Source organism: Pongo abelii, chromosome 3 (genome assembly GCF_028885655.2).
Source record: "Pongo abelii isolate AG06213 chromosome 3, NHGRI_mPonAbe1-v2.0_pri, whole genome shotgun sequence".
Classification (NCBI taxonomy): Eukaryota; Metazoa; Chordata; class Mammalia; order Primates; family Hominidae; genus Pongo; species Pongo abelii.
The window spans coordinates 48818009-48845683 of NC_071988.2; the positions used below are offsets into that span (position 1 = coordinate 48818009).

General features: G+C 37.6%; 1 long non-coding RNA gene across 1 annotated transcript; it reads left to right on the forward strand.

The window, feature by feature from the left end:
* Positions 1–914: 914 nt before the first annotated feature.
* LOC134761270 (uncharacterized) lies at positions 915–27675 on the forward strand. Its single transcript, XR_010139671.1, has 4 exons — positions 915–1075; positions 14714–14856; positions 15551–15597; positions 27269–27675. It is a non-coding gene; the product is annotated as an uncharacterized LOC134761270 (long non-coding RNA).

The window sequence follows — 27675 nt, forward strand, 5'->3', positions numbered from 1 at the left end:
ATTAGTGAAAAATATGTTCAAAATATATGTTTTGGAAGATCATGTATCCATTTAGTAATCTGTTGTGTGAAAAAAACCCTGCAAAGTCATCTTTAATTACAGATGTAGAATAAACCTCAAATTTAGTAACCGATATTATGTTGGGATCAACAAGAATGGAAGCTGACAATGTTAGAACAGTCATCTCATGACTTCTCTGCATAAGTTTATCCAGGATTGTCTTTATATTCATCCAATGACTATATTCTGTGGGCCACACCAGCACATTTCCACAACTCCCAGAGCTAGAGTAATAGTCCATTTCATAGCCATCTTGATAAAATACGATGCCTCTTTTTAAATTGTTGTTCCCTCTGCCATTCTTACGTTTTGTTTTTATGCAAGGATAAATCAATCCGGAAGTTAAAATATAACTCTTACACCTCGAAGTAAATACATTATATAAATAGTCTGAACATGTAAATGGCAAATAGAAAAACAAAAGGTAGATGACCCTGTGTTTACACAAATGTATTTAATGTCTCTTTTATGTTTTCAAGTGCTTTCATCCAGCTAAGATCAATGATTTTGCATGAACAAGTCATCGCATTTATGTAATATATTTTAGAATACTGCCAAAAGTAGTGGCAATAGGGAGGCTCTTTTGTCTTCAGTCTCCTTGACACAGAACTAGAGATAAAATAATTATATGGATGAATCAGCATTTTTTAGAGTTATTTTTATAAAAACACTTTAGTCATGACTTTTTGACATATAATTCACATACTATGCAATTCAACATTCTAATGTGTATATACTAGTCTGTTCCCATGCTGCTAGTAAAGACATATCCAAGACTGGGTAGTTTATAAAGGAAAGAAGTTTAATTGACTCACAGTTCTATATGGCTGGGGTGGCCTCACAACCATGGCGACAGGCAAGACAGAGAGCTTGTGCAGGGGAACTCACATTTATAAAACCATCAGATCTCATGTGACTTATTCACTACCACAAGAACAGTATGGAGGAAACGACCCACATGATTTAATTACCTCCACCTGGCCCCACCCTTGAAATGTGAGGATTACAATTCAAGGTGAGATTTGGGTGGGGACATAGTCAAACCATATCAGTGTACAATTGAATGCCTCATTGTATATTAACGGACTTGTAAAATCAGAAAATAATTTTAGAACAGGTTCATCTCCCAAAAAGAAGTACATTACCATTAGCTGTCAACCCCCACCCGGTGCAATTTCTGCATATCCAGAGTTCTAGGCAACCACACACTAATCTACTATCTCTCTATGGGTTTTCCTTTTCTGGATATTTCATGCCAATGAAATCATACAATATGTGGTCTTTTGTGGTTGGCTTTCACTTTTCATAATATTTTAAAGACTCATTCATGTTAAAGTATCAAGATTTCATTCATGTTTATTTCCAAATAATGTTGTGTACTATGGATATACTACATTTTGTTTATTATTCAACAGTTAATGGACATTTGAGTTTTTTCCAGTTTTTGGCTATCATGAATAATGTTATTTATTAACGTTCATGTACAAGTTTTGTGTAGACATGTTTTCATTTCTCTTGGGTATATACCTAGAGATGGAATTGCTGGGTCACATATTAGCTTTATGTTTAACTTTTGAAGAATTATTAGACTGTTTTCCAAAGTGGCCATACCATTTTCCAGTCTCATTAGCAATGTATGAGGATTCCAATTCCTCCACATCCTTGACAACACGTGTTATTAATTGTCAACACAAACAACATTTGTTTACTAGGCTCTTTCCCTATCGAACTGTTTTGGCACTCTTGTCAAATATCAGTTGACCATTAACATATGGTATATTTCAGGATTCTAAAACCTATTCCATCAATCTATACATCTATCTGTATGCATATGCCACATTTTTTTTATTACTGTAGATTTGCAGTTGACTTCAAAATCAGGAAGTACAAGTCCCCCAACTTTGTTCTTTTTAAGACCGTTTTGCTATTTTTAGGTCCCTTAAATATCTAATACAAATTTTAGGATCATCTTGTCAATTTATGCTATGAAGTCAGCTGTGGTTTTTATAAGGATTGCATTGAATTTATATATCATTTGGGGCAGTATTGTCATTAATAAAATATTAAGTGTTTCAGTTCAGGAAACACTTAAGATGTGTTTCCAATTAGATGTGTCACAAACAAATGGAAAAACATTCTGTGCTCATGGATAGGAAAAAATAATATTGTTAAAATGGTCATATTGCCCAAAGCAATTTACAGATTCAATGCTATTCCTATCAAAGTACCAATGACATTTTTTACAGAATTAGAAAAAAAATTCTATTCATTTGGAACCAAAAAAAGCCCAAATAGAAATAAAGCTGCACACCTAAAACTACCTAAGTTTTGGCAACACAGACAAAAACAGTGCTGGGATATCTGGCTAGTTATATGTAGAAGATTAAAACTGGACACGTACATTTCACCATATACAAACATTGACTCAAGACGGATTAAAGACTTAAGTGTAAAACCTAAAATTAAAACTCTTGAAGAAAACCTAGGAAATACCATTATGGACGTAGGCCCTGGGAAAGACTTCAAGACAAAGACTCCAAAAGCAATTGCAACAAAAACAAAAATTGACAATGAGACCAAATTAAACTAAAGAGCTTCTGCACAGCAAAAGAAACTATCAACAGAGTAAACTGACAACCAACAGAATGGAAGAAAATATTTGCAAACTAAGCATCTGACAGAGATTTAATATCCAGATTCTATAAGGACCTTAAACAAATTAACAAAAACAACTCCCTTAAAAAATGGGCAAAGGACATGAACACACACTTCTCAAAAGAAGAAATATATGTGGCCAAGAAGCATATAAAAATGCTCAGTATCACTAATCATTATGAAAATGCAAATCAAAATCATAATAAGAGACCATCTCACACCAGTCAGAATAGCTATTATAAAAAGCCAAAAAATAAGAGATGCTGGGGAGATTGCAGAGAAAAGGGAGTGCTTATACACTGTGGTGGGAACGTAAATCATTTCAGCCCCTGTGGAAAGCATTCTGAAGATTTCTCAAAGAACTGAAAATAGAACTACCATTCAACCCAGCAATCTCACTGGGCATATACCCAAAGAAATATAATTAGTAAACTGTAAAGACACATGCACATGTATGTTCATTGCAGCACTATTCACAACAGCAAAGATGTAGAATCAACCTAGATGCCCATCAGTGGTGGACTGGATAAAGAAAATGTAGTAAATATACACTATGGAATACTATGCAGCCATAAAAAACAATGAGCTCACATCCTTTGCAGCAACACGGGTGGAGCTAAAGGCCATTATCCTAAGCAAATTAACACAGAAGCAAAAATCAAATACTGCATGTTCTCACTTATAAGTGGGAACTAAATATTGAATACACATGGGCACAAAGAAGGGAACAATAGACACTGGGGCCTATTTGAGGGTGGAAGGCGGGAGGAGGGTGAGGATCAAAAATGAATCTATTGGGTACTATGCATATTACCCTAGTGACAAAATTACCTGTACACCAAACCACCGCAACACACAATTTACCCATATAACAAACCTGAGCATGTAACGCTTGAACCTAAAATAAAAGTTGAAAAGAAAAAAAACGTTTAAGGGTGCTCCTCCTATGGAGTAGCCATTCTTTATTTCCTTACTTTCATAATACATTTGTTTTCACTTACTCTATGCACTTGCCCCAAATTCTTTCTTGCGTGGGAGCCAATAACTTTCTCCTGAGGTCTGGGTCAGGACCCCTTTTGGGCAAACCATGAAGACACCATACTGAGGAGAGCCCCCAACTCAAAGGAAATAGACTGCAGCACCGATTGGCCGACTTTGAATAAATGGGGTGCATTTACCCAGGTAGAGGATGGGACTGGGTTAGAGGCCACACTTAGGGGTGTTAGAGTTTCTCCTAAGACAGAAAGGGTTAAAGACCCCGCTTAATAAAAGGCAAGGATGCTTGACCAAACTTGGGTTTGAGGCCCAAGTTAGTAAGGTTAGAGTCCTTCCTAAGATTTAGAGATTTAGAGGCCTCTCTCTCGGTAAAGTCCCTCTTGGCCAAGAACAGGTTTGGCACTATGGGATGTTAACCACTATTCTGTTTGGATTAATCTGTATTGTACTCTTTGCTGATTGCTATGGGTGACAGGATTAGGCATGTGCAGGATCAAAAGACATGGGGAGGTTTTTCTCCCTAAAAGCAGAAACTTCAGAGCTGATGTGACTGCTGGAAAAGATCCCTTCCCTACTGACAAGTGTCTGCCTGAACTTTCGATTCAGTGACACTGCTATGGGTGAGTCTTTGGCCTTCCCCACCCTGCCATAGCCAATGTTTTTCTCCCTTTCTTTTTTTTATTTTTTCTGTTACTCTGGGCAACAGTCCGCCACTTCATCTTGCCCAGAGACCACATGTTGAAAATGTCCTTGGGAGCTTGACTTTGTAGCCACATGGCAATACTTTCTCTTCATCTCCGCCTTCCAGGGAGCAGTAATTTTGGGGTGCATGTCATAGTTAGCCCTAAAAACTATCTTGTGCAATTAAAAGCCATTGCAAGCTCAAAATTGGCTGCTATAGGCTCCTTCTGGGAAGGACAATGGAAACCACCCAATGCTGTAGTCAGCAGCTAAGGCTTTGTCTTTTCATAGCGGCGGCCTGGGTTCAGGGTTCAATTCCTGGCTTAGGGAATGAGTACTTTCTGGGTTGCTATCTGTGTGACCTTTACTATTCATTAATTCTCTTTCCCTCCACTACCCATCTTGAATTTTTTTTCTCTGAGCACCTGGGAGGTTACTTTTGGTAAAATTTAAAAGCCAGAAATATTGGTGATTTGGCATGGCTAACATCTGGTAATCAGAGATTTAAAAGGACTAAAAGTCAGCTTATTCAAGTTCTAACAGCCTGGGACTCCTTGGGAAAAACAGAGGAGGAATCAAAGACCCTCTTTTGGAGAAAATCTGTTTTTTCCTCATGAAACCCTAGGAATTAGAAGTAGATAGATTCCTCTCAAAATTTAAGGCTCTGTTCTCTTTACATTGCATTATTTGACAGTTTTGACTTTTGAGGGTATCAGAAATTACTTCACATTGTGAGAGAGCTTTGGTGTTTTATAACTAGGCAGGAAATACCCTTTTGGGAACAGGAAATAGCTGTTATCTGAGAATACATGGCTCTTTGCACATTTAAATCAGAGAAGCATGCTCTTGGCCACCTAGAAGACATGGAAATGTCATCGCCCCACACTGAGAGATAAGACTCTCATGGGAGATGGACTGATTCCCTCTTTTGGGGATCCAGGTTTTAGTATAAAAATAGGACCCTTAATTTTGGGGGATCTGTTTGCCTTCCAGCTGTGCCTGCTTATTAGGTCCTAGATACTGCATTCTTTAAAGAGAAACTTACAAACTGGCAAATGATACATCTTACAATTACTAGATCTTTTTTGTCTGCCTGTATACTTCTATGTGTTGCGTGTGTGATATTTATTATTTCTAAGTAGGGAAAGAGAAAACAACTTTCTTATTACTATATAGACAGTTGTGCTAGAAATATGTTTGTAATTCAATATATGCATCTATGTTCACTTAGAGATAAAACTAAAACTATAATTAAATGAATCTGTAATTTCCAAAAGAAATCCTAAGTGCTTCAATTTGCAGAGTTATGATTTCTTAGAGTGTCTTGTATGAGTGATGGCCACCGGGTTCTAACTGACCCTATAATGTAAGCCCCTTCAGAATATTTATCAGATTGCTAGATCATTTTATATTTTCATTTCCTTATTTACCTATAAAAGAAAATTTTCTTTGATTTTTGGCCGGGAGTGGTGGCTCACGCCTGTAATCCCAGCACTTTGGGAGGCCAAGGTCGGCGGATAACGAGGTCAGGAGATCGAGACCATCCTGGCTAACACAGTGAAACCCCGTCTCTACTAAAAATACAAAAAAATTAGCCAGGCGTGGTGGCGGGCGCCTGTAGTCCTAGCTACTCGGGAGGCTGAGGCAGGAGAATGGCGTGAACCCAGGAGCTGGAGCTTGCAGTGAGCCGAGATCATGCCACTGCACTCCAGCCTGGTGACAGAGCGAGACTCCGTCTAAAAAAAAAGAAAACTTTCTTTGATTTTATATTCATATAAGCTCACCTTCAAATGCACAAAGAAAGTTGAATGTTTATGCTACCATATAAAAACATAGCATACCTGATACTTCTCTGTAAAACTGATCTCATTTCTTTTTATAAAACGTTTAGAACCAAAAGTCAAAATAAAGCACATATATATCATATTTTTACCTTCTCCATAAATTTCATTCGACCACTTAATTCAGATATAACAACAGATATATAAGAAGGAAGTATCAAAGTCCTCACCTATATTTTTTTCAATGTATAGCCAAGAGAGAAGCAGAGACTATACACAAGGACATTTCAAGTATCTCAAACAGCAACTCACCACAGGGACCACTGGCATCTCCAAGAAGGACATTGTCTTAGTCCATTTGCACTGCTATAACAAAATACCTGAGAGTGGATAATTTATAAAGAACAGAAATTTGTTTCACACAGTCCTGGAGGCTGCAAAGTTCAAAATCAAGGGGCTAGTAGATTCATTGTCTGGTGAGGGTCTCTCTAGTCTCTGCTTCCAAGATGGCTCCTGGAACACTGAGTCTTCTGGAAGTGAGGAATGCTGTGTCCTCTCTTGGCAGAAGGCATAAAGACATAAAGGCAAAAAGGGGCAAACTGTCACTGTCAAGTTCTGTTATAAGGGCACCTAGTCCCATTCACAAGGGAGAAGCCCCCATGGCCTAATCTCCTCTTAAAAGGTCTACCTCAATACTATCACACTGGCAACATTTGAATTTTGAAACGGAAATTCAACATTTTGAATTTTGAAGGGGACACATTTAAACCATAGTATATGTCAAACTTTGATTTTTGTAGTTTTGTCATAAGTTTCTTGTGCAGAACTACATCTCTATAGAACTTATCAAAGTTATCAGAATTTTCGCCCCAGAACATTTTCGCAGTAATGGAAAATATGCTCAATATGTGTCTTTTGGCAAATTATACACCCATTTCCTGACTCATTTTGTAAAAAAAAAAAAAAAAATTCCAGTTCAACTCTAGTATAAGATGTAGAAAAAATTTCAAATTTAATAATAGTTTATTGAGATCAAGGATAATGAAATAGGAAGGTGTCAGAACCTCATGAACTATCCTCATGAACTAACCAGACAAGTTCGTTCAGTAGTGTCTTTAAATTGCTCCACTGATTATATTTCATTGGCCACAACAGCATTTTTCCATAACTTTCAAACCTAAAGTAATAATTCAACCCACTTCTTTATTGTGCTGTTTTCTTCTTGAATGTTAAGCTTTCTTTACATTTTCTTGATAAAAGTAACTTATCAGATATCTGGTTTGTAAATATATTCTCCAATTTTGTGGCTCGTCATTTCACTTTCTTGATGGTATTCTTTGATGCACAAAAGTTTTAATTTTTATGAACTCCAATTTGTTAATTTTAATTTGGTTGTTTCTCCTTTTGGTGTCATATCTAAGAAACCATTGCCAAATTAAATGTTACAAATCTTTATTCATATTTTTTGTATTTAGAGTTTTATAGTTATAGCTCTTAAATGTAGGTTTTTATTTATTTTCAATTAATTATTGTATATGGTTTGAAGAAAGGTATCCAATTTCATTCTTTTGATGTGGCAAATCTGTTTTCCCACCAACATTTGTTAAAGAGGCTGTACTTTATTGTGTAGTTCTGACATTCTTGTCAAAAATTAATTGACCATAATATATGGCTGTACAGTTGATCCTTGAACAATGTGGGGCTTAAGGGCACTGATCTCCCAGGCAGTCAATAATTTGCATATAACTTTGACTCCCTAAAACATAACTAATAGCCTGCTGTTGACCAGAAGCCTTTCCAATAACATAAAAATTTGGTTAAAATATATTTTTTATGTTATATGTTATACTGTATTCTTAGAGAAAAATGTTATTAAGAAAATTATTGATATGGCTTGACTGTGTTCCCACTTAAATCTCATCTTGAATTGTAGCTCCCATAATCCCCACATGTTGTGGGAGGGACCCAGCAGGAGGTAATTGAATCATGGAGGTGGGTTTTTCCTGTGCTGTTCTTGTGATAGTAACTCTCACAAGATCTGATGCTTTTATAAAGGGCAGTTCCCCTGCACATACTTGTCTGCTGCCTTGTAAGATGTGCTTTTGCTTCTCCTTCATCATCCACCATGATTGTGAGGCCTCCCCAACCATGTGGAACCATGAGTCCATTAAAACACTTTTTCTTTATAAATGACCCAGTCTTGGTATGTCTTTATTAGCAGCATGAGAATGGACTAATACAGTAAATTGGTACCAGAAGTAGGATGGGATCCCCCACACAGAGTCCCCACTGGGGCACTGCCTAGTGGTGCTGTGAAAGCAGCAGGGAAGGGGGCTGTATCCCACAAAGCCACAGCAGCAGACTTGCCCAAGACCATAGAAACCCACCTCTTGCATCAGCATGACCTGGATGTGAGACATGGAGTCAAAGAAGATCAACTTGGAGCTTTAAGATTTGACTGCCCCACTGCATTTCAGACTTTCATGGGGCCTATAGCCCCTTCATTTTGGCCACTTTTTCCCATTTAGAATGGGTGTATTTACCTAATGCCTGTACCCCCATTGTATCTAGGAAGTAACTAACTTGCTTTTGATTTTATGGGCTAATAAATGGAAGGGACTTGCCTTGTCTCAGATTAGACTTTGGACTTGGACTTTTGAGTTAATGCTAGAATGAGTTAAGACTTTGGGGGAATGTTGGGAAGGCATGATTGGTTTTGAAATGCGAGGATATGAGATTTGGGAGGGGCCAGGGGCAGAAAGATATGGTTTGGCTCTGTCCCCATCCAAATCTCATCTTGAATTATAGCACCCATAATCCCCATGTGTTGTGGAAGGGACCCAGTGGGAGGTAACTGAATCATGGAGGTGGATTTTTCCTGTGCTGCTCTCATGATAGTGAATAGGTCTCATGAGATTTGATGGTTTTATAAGGGGCAGTTACCCTGCACATGCTCTCTTGCCTGCTGCCATGTAAAACATGCCTTTGCTTCTCCTTCACCTTTCACCATGATTGTGAGGCTTCCCCAGCCATGTGGAACTGTGAGTCCGTTAAATCTCCTTTTCTTTGTAATTACACAGTCTTGGGTATGTCTTTATTAGCAGTATGACAACAGACTAACACAATTATAAAAATGAAAAAAATATTTACTATTTATTAAGTGGAAGTAAATCATAATAAAGATCTTTATTATCATCATTTTTGTGTTGAGTTGGCTGAGGATGATGAGGAGGAAGGGGTTAGTCTTCATATCTCAGGGGTAGTAGAAGTGAAAGGAAAACTGTGTGTAAGTGGACCTGCACGGTTCAAACCCATATTCTTCCAAGAATTCTTCTGGATTTAAAAATCAATTCTGTTGATGCCTGTACAACACTTTTCTTGATTACTACAGATTTGCAAACTATTATTGTTTGGATTGTCTATTTCTCCATTTCTGTATGGTTTTTCCTCCTGTATTTTGAACTCTGTTAATAGATGCATATATACTTATTATTGTTATGTGTTCCTGATGGATTTATACTGTAACAATTATAAAATGTCCCTCTTCACCTCTACATTTTTGGTTAGAAGTCTACCTGCCTGAAATAAGTATAGCCACCTCAGCTTTATTATGTTTGCTGTTTCCTTGTATATCTCCTTCCATCCTTTTATATTAACCTATTTGTATGTGTGAATTTCTTCTTTACCTCTAACATTTTTGGTTAGAAGTCTACCTGCCTGAAATAAGTATAGCCACCTCAGCTTTATTATGTTTGCTGTTTCCTTGTATATCTCCTTCCATCCTTTTATATTAACCTATTTGTATGTGTGAATTTCTAGTGTGTCCTATTACATAGCATATGGTTGGATTTAAAGAAAATATGGTCTGTAATATATGCCTTTTGACTAGATTTTAAAAATCCATTTACATGTGGTGTTTTTATTATTATGATTAAATTTACGTTTGCTGTTTACTGTTGTCATATATATACATTTAATTTTTTCTTCTTTTTAAATATATATTTCTTTGCACTAAGTGAACATATTCCATTTTACTATTTTTCATCGTTATTTCCTTAGTGATTGCTCTAGGGCTTACCAGATATATATGCTAAATTATCAGAATCAACTTCAGATTTATACTGACTTAAATCTCTGTCCTCTATAGAGACATTATTCACATATAGTTCCAGTCTCTTTGCATTTTTGTGATATTAGTATTACTTTTATTGGTAAATAGTAGGTATATATATTTATGGGGTATATGAGATATTTTGATACAGGCATACAATGTATAATTATCACATTAAATTAAATGGGATATCTATCCCCTCAAGCATTTATCATTTCTTTGTGTTACATGTGGTATTATTGTTATAGATATTGCATCTATGTATGTTACCAACACAATATTACATTGTTTTTATGACACTATATAATTGTATGTCTTTTTTGAAATGGAAACAATTTGGAGAGCAAGTATATATTTTTATCATTGATTATACTAATCATATTATTTACCATTATTGGTTCTCTTTAGTAAAAGGTGAAAGATTTATACAATCTGAAGATAAATCAGAATATTATTGGTTCTCATTATTCGTTCCTGTGGATTCGGGTTACTATTTGTTGCCATTTCGTACTCTAACAAAGCTTTGCTCCCCATCATCTCTTTTGTGCTGTTATTGACAGACATGTGTATTATAGGTGATATGCCCAACGATATAACTGTATGTATACATGCTCTATATACTTCCTTCTGAAATTTGCTCAAAGAAAAAAGGAGAAGAAATGTGGATTTATACTATCTTTTATAATTATATAATGACCTTTATTGGTGCTCTTTGCTTTATTGTGTGGATTAGGCTTCCTTAATTGGTTTCAATCTGAAGAGCTTCTTTTAGTGTTTCTTTTAAGACAGGTTTGCTAGCAACAAGTTGTCTGTTTTTGTTGGCTTGGGAATGTTTTTATTTCTCCTTCAGTTTTGGAAAATAGTTTTGTGGTAGATAAATTTCTAGGTTGAATTTTTTCTTTCATTAGTTTGAATATGACACACTAGTGCCTTATGGGTTCTATAGTTTCTGATGATAAGTCAGCTATTCATGATTTTGGAGTGCCCTTGAATGTCATGAGCTGTTTTTCTCTTGTTTCTTTGCCATTTTCTGTCTTTACCCTCAGTCTTTCTCTATGATGTTTCTGTAATTGGATCTCTGTGTTTATCTTACTTGAAATTTGTTGTATTTCTGGCCTTTGTAAATTAATGTCTCATCATACTTGAAGAGTCTTTAGGCATTATTTTTGTATGTTTTTTTTTCTGTTCCCTTCTCTTCTTTTTCTTCCCTTTCTATTACTTTCATTTTGTGTATGTTGATGTGCTTAAGATTGTCCCAAAATTCTGTAAGACTCTCTTCATTTTTCTTTATTTTCTATCTTCTGTTCTTTGGGTTACACAATGTCTACTGACCTACCTTCAAGTTGGCTGACTCTGTCTTCTGCTATCTCATATCTACTGTTGAGTTCCTGTAAATTTTTTTTAATTTCAGTTATTGTAATTTTCAACTCCAATATTTCCATTTGCTACTTTTTAAATAATATAAATACTATCACTTTCCATATATCTTCTATTGGGTACTGCATTGTTACTATACCTGCTTTTCCTCTTTAGTATTACTTCTTTTAGGTCTCTGAACATATTTATAATGATTATTTTGAAGTTTTTGCCTATTAAATCCAACACCTTGTCTCTTAAACAGGCAGGTTCTGTTGCCTGCTTTTGCCTCATGTGGGAATCATACTCTCCTGATTTCTTTTCAGCATGTCATTTAAATTTGTGTTAAAAACTCTACATTTTTTATAATAGATTGCAGCAACTGTAGATATTAGATACCCTCTTTCTGTGTATTTTAAGCTGTGGCTGATGACTACATGGACTATTTTAGCGAAGCCTCTTTCCTTTGCAGTGTTAAGCTTGATATTGCTATGCAAGGGTGCGGCCTTGGCATGCTCACGTGTCCTGTAATAATGGTGGTTGCAGTAGGACATCCTTTGACTGCCTCTTTTACTGCTGAACCCTGCTGTTAGCCTTCACGAGTTGCTGATTGAGTGCTCTATTACTTTTGATAATGGCCTGAGAGTATAAATTATTCCACAGTCTGATCCAATAAAATTCAGTGATTCTTTTGCAGTGATAGTTTTTGAGGTCAGTATTTGGTCATTGCTCAGAACCCAGGAAGATTTTTTGCAATCTGTATATTTGGTTTCCTCTAATAAATTAGTTTGCCTGTGGTTTAGCATTTATGTGTTCTGAAGCTAACAGCTTCCTCTTAATTATTTACCAGAAAGCCTCCGTGTTTTCAGAGCACTCTTAGGATTACAATTTTCACACTGTTTCAAATAAAGTAAATTCCTTTGGGAAAACATTTGTAGCTCTGTGTTTATGGCCTGACTCTCCCCTGTGCAGAGTGTCTTGACCTTGACTATAGGACTGAGGGCACGGACAGTGGTGCACTTCTACTTTGGCCTTTATTCTCAGTTTTCCTCTCCTCTCATGGAATCTCCAGCTGGGATAGTGACTATTTGGTACTCAGTGTTCATGAATAGAATCTCTGTGTTATGACAGTGGCTGGATGGAATATGGGAGATCCTTCTTAGCCACACTTGCCTGGAATTTAGCCTCTGTAACACATACTTGGGTATGTGCATGAAAAATTCAGGGCAACGTCACCTCCCAACAAGATACCATAGTCCTCAACTGGGAGCTTCAAAAGTGGGAGCCCTGTGGTATTGTTTATACCTCTCTGGAATGATGGAGTTTCTGTTACCATGAATTAGGAGGTGGACAAATGAGCATGTTGTGGTTTAATTTCACCAAGAAATAGTGGATTTTCTTCAGCACATATTTCTTTATTTGTTGTATGTCCTTAGGACAATTCCTAGAGACTGCAAATTATTTTTTTAAAAAAATCACTAGTTACTCCTGTTTTACTTGGGAGCTGGTCCATGGGACTTCCCATGCCATGATGCCATTTGGAAAGTGACTGGTACAAGATTTTCTTGTAAAATATCTCTACCGTCTGCATATATTGTAGCAAAAAGCAATCAGGGAGCTAAAAGTACATTTTCACACATCAGAAAATGATAATTAAGCATATGTGAAAATTAAGGAAAAAAGTCCACTTTGTTAAAGGTATATCGCTGTATGGTTTTTTGTTTGTTTCTGTTTTGATTTTCTAATAGCAAGTAGAATGATTTTAACACATAATGCCAGGTTACCAGGCTGGGGGATGGTTGAATGGGAAGTAACTGTCTAATGTGTACAGATATTCTTTTAGGGGGATGAAAATTCTTTGATTCTAGATTGTAGTGACAGTTGCACAACACTGTGTATGTATTAAGTGCTACTGAATTATTCACTTTAAAAGGGTTATTAATAATATTATTTATAACAAATAAAATGAAATTTTATTGTATGTGATTTTACCTCAATTATTAAAAAAACATGTGGTTGGTCAGATTTGGCCCAAAGGCCTCAATTTACCAGCCCTCGGTTTATACCATAAAGTTAATTACTACTTTTGAAGTAGCATATGCTCGTATTTTTATCATTTGTATTTGAAACATATTACACTTAAAAAATATATTAGGTAATGAAAGTAAGAACTAGAATCATTGTAGAAATTTTTCTCTTCACTTAATAATCATTAAAATAAATGCAAATTTAAGTTGCTATGTACAAGTTTAGTGCTTTACCAAGTTAACACATTCATCCTTTCATTACCCCCATGAGGTAGGTAATGATGAGGGTCCCACACTGCCAGTTACAAACAGCACATTCTACAGGGATATCAATTTTACAGTATGATTTCAGTGCATAAGTTAAAGAAGCCCAGAAATATGGCTCACTCTAATATGTATTACACAAGTATTGTTGTGGATATAAGCAGAACTCTTAGGACTATTTCACAGAAATTGCAAGCCAGAATACCAGACTTCTGACTGTCAGCAACTCTTAACCTCCAGCTTTTAAGAGGTATTTTAGGAGAAATGTTTAAGAAACTCCTGCAATTTTTAAGGTGAGTTATAAAAGATCATAGAGATGATAAAACCATAAGTAACTTTTTCACACTGCTTGTAGTCAGACAAGTAAAGCCAAATGACTCCAAATTAAAAGTATTCTCCAGAAAACTTACATAGAATAAACACAAGTGATCTGGTAAAAGTATAACAACATAGAATTAAAACTGAATTTAGAACTAACTGTGATGCCTCCTTTCAGGAATCTATATTAGTAATTAGTAACATAAATTAAGCATCTGAGTACATTATTGTCTAACATTATCTCTCCCTGACTATTATATACTAGCTCTATTTCGTTTCTTTCTTACACACACACACATACAAACATTTACATAATATGCCTAATAGAGGCCATCTATTTCAGATTACACTTCTCCTTCCAAAGAAATTGAGTGATTAAGTCATTTTAAAATTAGCCAAGCTCTATTAATTCCTGGTAATATAAAATTTATCTTCTAAGTTATTTGTGTCAATCCTTTCTATAGCGTTTGCTGTGGTCTTACTCTTTTGTGATGGAGAAAATTCTTTCTTCAAAGGAAATGGAAGATGTGGTCCTCAGCTCTGCAGAAAAATGGTGTTGGTGGTGTTTTCTGTGGGATCAGTGATTAGAAACATGAAAGAAGAAAAGGTCAGAGTGATTGCATCAGCACTTTCCCAGATCCCACAAAATGTTAGATAAAGTTCCTTAATTGAGGACAGCTACTGAATGAGTCTATTAAAGTGTTTGTAGAAATCACCTCTGTAAAAGGTAGACTGTTGGATAGCTCTAACTTATCTCAGAAAGTACTTAAAAACATATACATGGTTTATATATACATATATATTTGGCACATGCTAAGATAACTTTTTTATCGATAACTTTGGCATTAACATTGTGATTAGAAATAAAAATCTTTACAGGTATAGCATATTATACAGTTGATATTATACTTGTGTTTCAGGTAGGGACAGAGAAATCAACAAATTCTGCCCTTCTATTTCTTCCTTTTCCTAGCAGCATTCCTGAAGACACTGGAAATGCTACAGATGTTATTAGAAAAAAGTTGAATTTAATGAGCCCCTGTACTAGCAAAATAACCCTAAGCTTGCATTTAAAAGCCTCTGAATTGCATCACACAGTTTAAGCTTGCCATGTTATCCCTGCCTCTTTTGCATCCCCGAAATGTTGGAACAGAGCTATTCAGTGTGCTGTTCAGGGAGTATGCAGAGAAAAAAAGTTCAGGGCTCACTAACTTTGAGTCTAGGTACCAACCAACTCAGGTAGATTTAGAGAAAGAGAAAACCAGCCTGAATTGGTGAACCTGAGCTTGCCAATGTTTCAGGCAGGAAGAAGTAAGAGAAAGGGTGAAGATGGAATCCTGCCCTTAAGGTGAGCCCTGTGTATTATAAAATGTGACCTCACAAAGATTCTGCTTCCAATAAACACCTTCTCCTAATGGAGGAAGAAGGGAATATAAGAAGCAGTAAAGTGGAAGCAAGCATACCACAGGAAGAGGTTCAGATGCCCTCAACTTCAAAAAATATATTAGTAATGTATTTTCTAATGTATAGAGTACTCCTCTGGTCTTCAGGTATTTGTGAGCTACTTCTTAAATTTTCTGTCTGCTATTGCCTTCTAATTACCTATACTACTTTTTTTGCTGAAAATTTGAATTAACTCTAACACTCATATACCAAGTAAAAGTTAAAAAAAATTGTCTATGGTACTTCAGTTTATAAGGATCTTGGGAATTCCAAAATCAGTACCTTATTTTGGGCCTGGGCATGGAAATGACTTGGCTATATGAAATCATATTAATCACTGACGTTAATGTTTTGTAGTACATCATCAAAGTGTTAACTGTCAGTTCAACAAAATTAAGCATCATCACAATTTTGAATTTTTTTAACAGTTATTACAAAAGTAATAACTTTTGAATTAAGATTGCGCTTTTGATTAAACATTTGAAGGATTTTCAAACTCAGCAATCATGATGATACTCAAAATTTATATTCTAAATTACCACTTCAGATTTTTCTTGGAAGCAGTGTTTAATAATTTGTCATCTAAAAGAAGTTACACTTTTTAAAAATCAGAATTATTTTATTTCTCACAAGCAGATGATTTCATAGAAATGCTTTTCTGTAAGTTAAAATATTTAAAACTTTAATAAAATAATGTATAGAACAAATAAATATAAGTCAATCCCCTCCAGCACAACTCAAAAAAATTAAGAGGTTATATTAAGTTGGAAAATGAGAGCTAATATAAAAAATAGATACATAAAACAAAAACAAGTATAGCTCATTAGAAATTTGCTACAATTCTTTGCATTATAATTATAGTGATGTTTAACTCTTTCTTAAATATTTAAATTTGTCATTGATAATCTCATTTGTTTAAGACACTATTTGTGAAACATCAAGGTTACATTTCATAACTTAATTGAATACAAAACTAAGTATGAGAAATGTGAGTATTCCTATTTACATCAGTGTTTTCATAGTTCTCATTACTCACCTTGTCTTGTCCTCATTTCCTTGTCTGTCATATGAAAGACGTTTAACTATGTGATCTCTTAATCTCTTTAGAATTCCCGCATGCTATAAGGTATTGTCAATAAGGTATTTTTGGAAGGAAACCAAATACCTTAGGATCCAATACTCAGTGGCATAGGTGGATCTCACAGAATGAATGTCTTCATAAGACATGAAAAAAAAATACTGAAAACATAAGTAATAGCCAGAGTGATAATAGTTAAACAGGAAATAATTTATTAAACACTTATTAATAAAAAATTTAAAAATAAAATTAACTTCTTCATATTTATTTTCTAGTTTTAGAGAGAAAAAGATATACTTTAAGGGGTTGTTGTTGTTGTTTCCTGAGATAAGGTCTTGCTCTGTAGCCCAGGCTGAAGCATAGTAGTACAATCATAGATCACTGTAGTGAGCCTCCTTTCTCAGCCTCCCCAGTGGCTGGTACTACAGGTGCACACCACCATGCCTGGCTAATTTTTTTGTAGTAACAGGGTCTCACTATGTTGCCCAGGCTGGTCTTGAACTCCAGGCCTCAAGTGATCCTCTAGGCTCAGACTCCCAAACACTGGGATTCCAGAAATCAGCCACTGTGCTCAGCCTGGGATGGCACTTTTTAATGCAGAGTCACATTCTTTATGGCCGGAATCAAAGTGCCTTATTTCAAATGCAGTTACATATCACAGAGGATTTTTTTATAACTTCCTGGATTGTCACACTGTCCTTTGTTCCGCAGTCTTACACCTATCTATCTCCCCTACTGCCTTTGAAAAATAACACCTCTTTTATTATGAGTGACTGTATTTTCTATGAGAAAATACTTGACAACTTTATTATGAAATGATAATATATTTCATGATAAAGTGTGGCCTGTCCTTCCTTTGATTCCAGCATGCCCACTCAACTCCCTGTTGCCCTGTCTTACATATCACTTTCAGTGTGACATCAATGTTTCCTTAAGATAATGCATTTTTCTTTTGCTTCCCTCTCCCTTTCTCACACTTGCTCTTTATTTATTGTGAAAGTGTTCTTTCATTTTCTCCTTCTGGCAATCTCTTACTCATTTTTCAAGTCTCAAGTCTCATGTCACGCAGTACCTTTTTCATGTAGCCTTCACTTACCTCCCCAGTGGGCTTAGGTGCTTCTTCCTCTGAGATCTGAAAGCAATTTCAGTGCAGTTTAATGCATACAATAACTTGTTCATAGAAAACACTTTATCTTTCATTGCCTTATATTGTGCGTTTCTCATCTTATTTCTCAGGCGTACAATTAGTAATCTTGCTAAAAATCACCCAATCCTAGATCATCCTCAAACCAAAGCCTTTATAACTTATGGTGGAACAATAGCATCTATGAGATGATCTACCATGGAGTCCCTTCATGGGCATTCCTTTGTTTGCAGACCAACATGGTAACATTGCTCACATGAAGGCCAAGGGAGCAGCTGTTATATTGGACTTGAGCACAAACTCAAGTACAGATTTGCTCGATATATAGAAGACAGTCATATATAATCCTTCATGAGTATAATTTTTTTTTTTACTCTATGTGGGGAAAAGAACGAGAGATCAGACTGTTACTGTGTCTATGTAGAAAGAAGTAGACATAAGAAACTCCATTTTGTTCTGTACTAAGAGAAATTCTTCTGCCTTGAGGTGCTGTTCATCTGTAACCCTAGCCCCAACCCTGTGCTTGAAGAGACGTGTGCTGTATTGACCCAAGGTTTAATGGATTTAGGGCTATGCAGGATGTGCTTTGTTAAAAAAGTGCTTGAAGGCAGTATGCTTGGTAAAAGTCATCGCCATTCTCTAATCTTAAGTACCCAGGGATACAATACACTGCAGAAGGCCACAGGGACCTCTGCCTAGGAAAGCCAGGTATTGTCCAAGGTTTCTTCCCATGTGATAGCCTGAGATATGGCCTCGTGAGAAGGGAAAGACCTGACCGTCCCCCAGCCCGACACCCGTAAAGGGTCTGCGCTGAGGAGGATTAGTAAAAGATGAAGGCCTCTTTGCAGTTGAGATAAGAGGAAGGTATCTGTCTCCTGCTTGTCCCTGGGAATGGAATGTCTCGGTGTAAAACCGGATTGTATGTTCTATTTACTGAGATAGGAGAAAACAGCCTTAGGGCTGGAGGTGAGACATGCTAGTGGCAATACTGCTCTTTAATGCACCGAGATGTTTGTGTACGTGCACATCAAAGCACAGCACCTTTCCTTAAACTTATTTATGACACAGAGATCTTTGCTCACATGTTTTCCTGCTGACCCTCTCCCCACTATTACCCTATTGACCTGCCACATCCCCCTCTCTGAGATGGTAGAAATAGTGATCAATAAATACTGAGGGAGCTCAGTCTAGTGCTGGGGCGGGTCCTCCGTATGCTGAGCGCTCGTCCCCTGGGCCCACTTTTCTTTCTCTATACTTTGTCTCTGTGTCCTATTTCTTTTCTCAATCTCTTGTCCCACTTGATGAGAAACACCCACAGGTGTGGAGGGGCTGACCCACTTCAATTTTACAGGAAGGCCAGTGTGGCAATAGTATGGCTGAAAATGAATACGGTAGTAAGTACAAATTTGCTTAATTTTTGTCAGTTAGTTTTTTTCCAGTGGTTTTAGTGAAAACATTTGCAAGAGGTTTAACGATAGTGGACAAATTTTGAAATAGCCTCAAGCAGAATGAGAGGAATTACTGAAGTTGGTCACTAAATGATTACAAGAAAGCATTGAGAACAAAGTTGAAGTAGCGAACCATGAATATTATAATTACTAATCTGCAGAGTTATCATTTTCTTTCAGCATGAAAACTTTTCAAATGTTTTAAAGTCTTCTAAAGTTCCAGTAAAGGAACACAACATAATCAATCACTAATTCCCATTACATTTGATGCATCCTGAATTTCCTATGTGAATATTTTGATCCCTTCAATGATAAATAATAAACAACCAGGGATTTCAAATTTACCCAATTAAAACTATTGAAAAAAGAGGATACTGCGTATAAATGTAGGCATATTCTTAGCTCTTTTGGTTGTGGTTTTTTGTCTTATTTGGAAGAATTATAAAATCAAGAAGTATTTTACTTGGAAGAGATAAGTTGGAATTTTCCTGGTTAAAAGGCAAAATTTCTGAAACCAAAAATATTTTGTTCCCAAATTATTCAGTATATACATTAATTTCAGTTATAATATTACTATTATTATTTTTAATCTTATTGTTATATATATTTTTTCCTTCTGTTTTATAATGACCTACATAAAAATACAACGTTTTGTTTGAGGGTATATTGGCAATAATAATACACTGAACATGAAATATTTTTAAAGCTATGTTACTTTAATTTTAGCACAACTGATGTTCATCCTACTATCATAAGAGGCATGTTTTCTTTTTGTTTTTGAGAAACAAATATATCTTTCATTTGGTGGTTGAATGTAAAAGTACATCTCTCTAGCATAGATGTCTTTCTACACTTGTTGCTTTTTAATAAACCTAATGCTGGTGTACAAAAATGAAAATTTTTCTTTGAGACAAGGTCTCTCTCTGTTGCCCGGGCTGGAGTGCAATGGTGCAATCTCACTCACTGCAACCTCTGCCTCCTAGGCTTAAGCGATCTTCCCACCTCGGCCTCCTGAGTAGCTCAGACTACAGGCACATGCCATATGCCACAATAAGCTTTATTATTTTTTAATTTTGTAGAGACAGGGTTTTGCCATGTTGCTCAGGCCGGTCTCCAACTACTGAACACAAGTAATCCGCCCACTTTGGACTTCCAAAATGTCGGGATTACAGGCCTGAGCCACCATGACCAGCTGATAATTTCTCTACTAGCTGATACATATTGAATATTTATAATATGAAAGATATTGTATTAGTTTTTTAATGTATTAATTTCTTCATTTCCCCATTAAATTATAAAAATATAACAGGATTACTACCCACTCTCAAAAACCCAGTTCTCCCACTCTGTTTTTTAAATAAGAGGAAATGATCTCCATTGGTATTGCTGTAGTGCCATTCTATAGCATTTTGTGGTTCAACGTTTGCAAGCCATATCCTCATACACACCTGTTTTCCTTATCTGTTAGTCTATAATCAATTTTTTTTTTTTTTTTTTTACTGAGACGGAGTCTTGCTCTGTCACCCAGGCCGGAGTGCAGTGGCACAATCTTGGCTTACTGCAACCTCCGCCTCCCGGATTCGCGCCATTCTCCTGCCTCAGGCTCCTGAGTAGCTGGGACTACAGGCGCCTGCCACAACGCCCGGCTAATTTCTTTTTGTATTTTTAGTAGATATGGGGTTTCACCATGTTAGCCAGGATGGTCTCGATCTCCTGACCTCGTGATCTGCCTGCCTCGGCCTCCCAAAGTGCTAGGATTACAGGCTTGAGCCACTGCACCCAGCCTCATAATCATTTCAGTAGTAGAAAGAGATGCAACTGTAATGCCTCAAAGTAAAATGTTGAGCACTTTCCAGATGCTAAAATAAGAATACTAACAGGAAAAACAATAATTACAATACTAAACATTAAGTGAGAGTCTACTATATAATAGAAGTCTACTATATAATAAGAATAATTTTAAGTATTTTATGAATCAATACATTATTGCTCACAATAATCAAACAAGAAAGACACTTTTCCTATATGTTACACTGAATAAAAAACTGAGGAACAGAGAGAATTAAAAAAAACAGACAAGACAACCCACCTTCTCATATTTAAACTTTAATTCACTGTTATAAGGTCAACATCAAATCCTGGTCAGTACTAACTCCTGATTAGCCCTATCTGGATGTGGCCCTGCACCTCATCACAGACTTGCCTTCTACCTCTGGATTTTGATACTATTTTGAACCTTGTGTAGTCTTGAAGAAAGTCAAACCTGGAAGTTATTCTTCCAGACATCTAGACTACAGTGGTATTACTGTGAGGATAGACAGATATATCTATAGAAGAGAGGATGGAGACCAGAAACTGACACATACATCTAGTCACCTAATTTTATGACAACTACACAACTACAATTTACTGGGCAAACAATTTTGCTTTTCAACAAGTGATTCTGAGTTAATAGAATATCCTGTTGATATGGTTTGGCTCTGAGTCCCCACTCAAATCTCATCTTGAATTGTAATTCCTGTGTGTCCAGAGAGGGATCTGGTGGGAGGTGATTGGATCATGGGGGCAGTTTCTCCATGCTGTTCTTACGATACTCAGTGAGTTCTCACGAGATCTGATGGTTTTAAAGTGTTTGGCAGTTCACCCTCTCTCCCTTTCTTTCTCCTGCTGCCTTGTGAAGAAGGTGATTGCTTCTTCTTCACCTTCCACCGGGATTGTAAGTTTCCTGAGGCTTCCTCAGCCATGAGTAACTGTGAGTCAATTAAACCTTTTTTGTTTATAAGTTACCCAGTCTCCAGCAGTTCTTTATAGCAATGTGAAAACAGACTAATACACCTGTAATCCAAAAAGTGACTGAGGCAGATCTCAGTGGATTCAGAGATCTATTTTACCAAGGTGGAGGACAGGCCTGGGAAAAAGAAATACAAGTTACAGTAGGATCTGTGGCCTGAGTTTTTTCAAACAGGGTTTTGGGAACTTCATTATTTAAAGGGAAAAGAGCAAGCAGGAGGGGAAGGAAAAAAAAAGGAGGTAGGGTAGCTAATGAGTCAAGGGGTTACATTCTTGTGAAGCTCTGATTAATGCTCGGTGAATATACATTTTACATTTGGAAGGAAGACTGTGGGGGAAAGGTCAATTAAGCATTTGACTTGTACTCAGTAAATCTACATTTTACATAAGAGATAAAGTAAGCATATGAAATTACAGCTGTCTGGGAACAAAAGTCAAGTAGGGTTTTTTTTTTTTGTCTTTTTGCTTTTTGTGATTTTTGCATGACTCAGTGGACATCCAGGCATTTCCATACATCTCTGGAATCTAGGTAGAGGTTCCCTAACCTCAATTCTTATGTTCTGTTCACCCACAGGCCCAATGCCACATGGAAGCTGCCAAGGTTTGGGGTTTGCACCCTCTGAAGCAATGGCCCAAGCTGTATTTTGGCACCTTTAAGACATGGCTGGAGCTGGTGCAGCTGGGATGCAGGGCACCACGTCCTGAGGCTGCGCAGAGCAGCAGGGCCCTTAGCCTGGCCCAGGAACCGATTTTTGCCCTGCTACGCCTCTGGGCCTGTGATGGGAGGGGCTGCTGTGAAGATCTCTGACATGCCCTGGATATATTTTCCCCATTGTCTTGGCTATTAACATTTTGTTCCTCATTACTTATGCAAATTTCTGTGGCCAGCTTGAATTTCTCCCTAGAAAATGGGTTTTTCTTTTCTACCTCAATGTAAGGCTCCAAATTTTCTAAACTTTGATGCTCTACTTCCTTTGTATTAATAAACATAAGTTCCAATTTCAAATCATCCCTTTGTGAATGCATGCAACTGTATACACTTTCAGGAAAATTCAGTTCACTTTTTGAATGCCTACTGCTTAGAAATTTCTTCGGCCAGATACCCTAAATTATCTCTCTCAAGTTCAAAGTTCCACAGATCTCTAGGGCAAAGGCAAATGCTGCTTGTCTCTTTGTTAAAGCATAGCATGAGTGTGATCTTTACTCCTGTTCCCAATAGTTTCCTCATCTTCATCGGAGACTACCTCAGTGTGGGCTTCATTGTTCGTATCACTATCAGTATTTTGGTGAAAACCACTCAACAAGTCTCTAGGAAGTTCCAGACTCATATCTTCCTGTCTTCTTCTGAGCCCTCCAAACTGTTCCAAATTCTGCCCATTACCCAGTTCCAAAGTTGCTTCCACATTTAAGTATCTTTACAGCAGTGCCCCACTCCTGGTATCACTTCTCTGTATTATTTCATTTCCACAATGTTATAAAGAGATACCCATGGATTGGATAATTTATAAAGGAAAGAGGTTTAACTGACTCATAGTTCCACATGGCTGGGGAGACCTCAGAAAACTTACACTCATGGTGGAAGGCAAAGGAGAAACAAGTACCTTCTTCACAAAGTGGCAGAAAAAGAGAGAGCAGAGGAAACTGACACTTAGAAAACCATCAGATCTCATGAGAACTCACTTACTATCATGAAAACACCATGGGGAGAACACCGACTCCATGATCCAATCACCTGCCACCAGGTTCCTCCCTCAACACCTGGGGATTACAATTCGAGATGAGATTTGGGTAGGGACACAAAGCCAAACCATATCAACAATGAGTATGAGGATAAGAATGTAGGAGAATAACTTCATGGCCTTGTAGTAGGAGAACATTTCTTAAACAGGACATTAAAAGCACTCACCATCAAGGAAAGTGTGACAATTGGCCTTCATTAAAATTAAGAACTTCTGTTTATGAAATGACACTGTTAAGAGAATGAAAAAGAAAGCCACAGTCTGGAAATATATATTTGCAATATATACACTGGATGAGGATATCATCCGGAATATATAAATTGGAATCATAGAATTACATGCTAGGGATAGAAGCAATGTGATAGTGAATCTAGCTCTGGTTTAGTCCAATCTTTTGAGCCATAAGGAAAAATGCTGGTGGATAATATAGCTGAAAATAGAACATAAGCCACAGTGTTCAAAACACTGGGCTATTTTATTATATTAGCAACAAGGTCTAATAAGGATTATTCAAAGACTTAAGTAGCTTAAAAATACTTACTTTGAACTATTTTCAGACTTATAAAAAAGATGCAAAAAGAGTAAAAGGAGTTTCCTTATGTTTTTCACCCCACTTCTTCTAACACAAACGTTTCGTATAACCATAGAACAGTTATTGAGAACAGCAAATTAACATTAGTACAATATTAGTAATTAAAACATAGGACTTATGTGAAATATTAAAAATCTGACACTTGGATATGCAAGGGTGTACTAGTAATTTCTTTCACTATTTTCAACATAGGCCAAAACCCACTGATCTCATCCTTTGAGGATTATCTTTAAAGTTTTAAAAGAAAGACACTTATTCTTTACATCCTAGAGTTTACTTTTACTAAAACTAACCTGATGCCTGTAATCCCAGCACTTTGGGAGGCCGAGGTGGGTGGATCACTTGAAGTCAGGAGTTCAAGACCAGCCTGGCCAACATGGTGAAGCTCCATCTCCACTAAAAATACAAAAATTAGCCAGATGTGGTGGGGTGTGCCTGTAGTCCCAGCTACTTGGGAGGCTGAGGCAGAAGAATCACTGGAACCCAGGAGGTGGAGGTTGCAGTGAGCCAAGATCATGCCCCTGCACTCCAGCCTGGGCGACATACAGACTGTCTCAAACAACAACAACAGCAACAACAATACAAAGCAAAACCAAACAAACAAAAAACAAAACTCCTAGAGAAATAGTGTATGGCGGCCCAGCGCAGTGGCTCATGCCTGTAATCCCAGCACTTTGGGAGGCCGCGGCGGGTGGAACACGAGGTCAGGAGATCGAGACCATCCTGCCTAACACGGTGAAACCCCGTCTCTACTAAAAATACATAAACAATTAGCCGGGCGTGGTGGCGGGCGCCTGTAGTCCCAGCTACTCGGGAGGCTGAGGCAGGAGAATGGCGTGAACCCACGAGGCGGAGCTTGCAGTGAGCCGAGATCACGCCACAGCACTCCAGCCTGGGCGACTGAGCAAGACTCCGTCTAAATAAAAAAAAAAAAAAAGAAAGAAAGAAAAAGAAATAGTGTATGGCTGGGTGTGATGGCTCACACCTGCAATCCTAGTTCTTTGCTTTTTTTTTGAGACAGCGTCTCGCTCTGTTGCCCAGGCTGGAGTGCAGTGGCACGATCTCAGCTCACTGCAAGCTCCGCCTCCCGGGTTCACGCCATTCTCCTGCCTCAGCCTCCCCAGTAGCTGGGACTACAGGTGCCCACCACCATGCCCAGCTAATTTTTTTGTATTTTGTTTGTTTGTTTAAGTAGAAACAGGGTTTCACTGTGTTAGCCAGGATGGTCTTGATCTCGTGCCCTCGTGATCCACCCGCCTTGGCCTCCCAAAGTGCTGGGATTAAGGCATGAGCCACCGTGCCTGGCCAACCCTAGCATTTTGAGAGGCTGAGGCAGGAGAATCGCTTGAGGCCAGGAGTTTCAGACCAGCTTGGGCAACATAGTGAGACCCTGTCTCTATAAAAAATAAAATATTGGGAGGTCGAGGCAGGTGGATCGAGACATGATCGAAGATGGTCAGGAGATCGAGATGATCTTGGCTAACATGGCGAAACCCCGTCTCTACTAAAATAACAAAAAATTAGCCGGGCATGGTGGCATGCTCCTGTAATCCCAGCTACTCAGGAGGCTGAGGCAGGAGAATCGCTTGAACCCGGGAGGTGGAGGGTGCAGTGAGCCGAGATCGCCCCACCGCACTCCAGCCTGGGCAACAAAGTGAGACTCCATCTCAAGAAAAAAAAAAAAAAATTGGTGGGCATGGTAGCACACGCCTACAGTTCCAGCTACTCAGGAGGCTGATACAGAAGAATTGCTTGAGTCCAGAAGGTGGAGGCTGCAGTAAGCTATGCAATGATTATGCCACTACCCTTCATCCTGGGCAACAAAACAAAACCCTGTCTCAAAAAAAAAAAGAGAGAGAAATTGTTTCCAAGCTGTGATATTTGTAAAATTTATCAGAATTTGATAATTCTGTCAAAAATACAATGTATTGAGCACCATTCCCAGACTCAAATACATTGGTCTGGGGGGGAATTGGATTCTGCTTTTTAAATAATCATTTGCTGGTGGATTACTCTGTTAAACATGACCTGAGAAGTACATTTGACAGAAATCAATTGTTTCCAAAGAAGTTCTTGGGAGGTTTAGTATTTATGAATTTTCCTTCAAAAAAGGAGGGGTGGTGGCTGTCAGGCCTCTGAGCCCAAGCCCTCACATATACATCCAGACGGCCTGAAGTAACTGAAGAATCACAAAAGAGGTGAAAATGGCAGGTTCCTGCCTTAACTGATGACGTTACCTTGTGAAATTCCTTCTCCTGGCTCAGAAGCTCCCCCACTGAGCACCTTGTGACCCCCACCTCTGCCCACCAGAGAACAACCCCCTTTGACTATAATTTTCCACTACCTACCCAAATCCTGTAAAACGGCCCCAGCCCTATCTCCCTTCACTGACTCCTTTTTTGGACTCAGCCCACCTGCACCCAGGTGAAATAAACAGCCTTGTTGCTCACACAAAGCCTGTTTAGTGGTGTCTTCACACGGATGCGCGTGACAGTGGCAGTGAGACAAATGATTACATACTTGTGAGACGTTATTTAGTGCCCAGTAAATGAACAGTTTACATAAGATAGGTGAACATTTGAGGAAAAAAGGGAATAGAGGGAGCAGATGTCTCAGGGGAAGGTGAAGGAATTATTAATCTCATCTTACCTTTGTTCTATACCTGGGAAGAAAATTTAGCAGTCTTTTGAAGAGGCTGATTTCTGTTTAGTTAATTTGTTACCTAGTATAATGCCTGTGTGACATAGCTGAACTTCTACCTCACTGTAACTTTGCTTATTTTTAGAAACAGGAAGGCATGCAGACAGAAGTTCCTCCTCAGAAGAATTGGTCAAAAACCAGTTAGAATCAAGATGGCTGACTGAGTGGCCTTAAATAGATCTCAGACTTCATTATAATCCAATTTTCATGCTAAGTGACACTTCCAGCAGGGTCATGATAGTTAACAGTCACCATGACAATGACCAGAAGAAACCATAAAAGAACAAGAACAAGGTTGGACTCTGGTTCTGATATCACTGCCCATTTCCAGAAAGGATATGAATATTCCTCCCCTCCCTTTTAATGTCCAAGCCTTTCCTTAAAGAGACCCTACATTTTAACTCCTCACCTCTCACTAGGTGAGAAATTGATCTGCGATCCATGTTCCTGTTTCTCCTTTCTTTGGCCATCAAATAAAGCTTACTCCGCTTG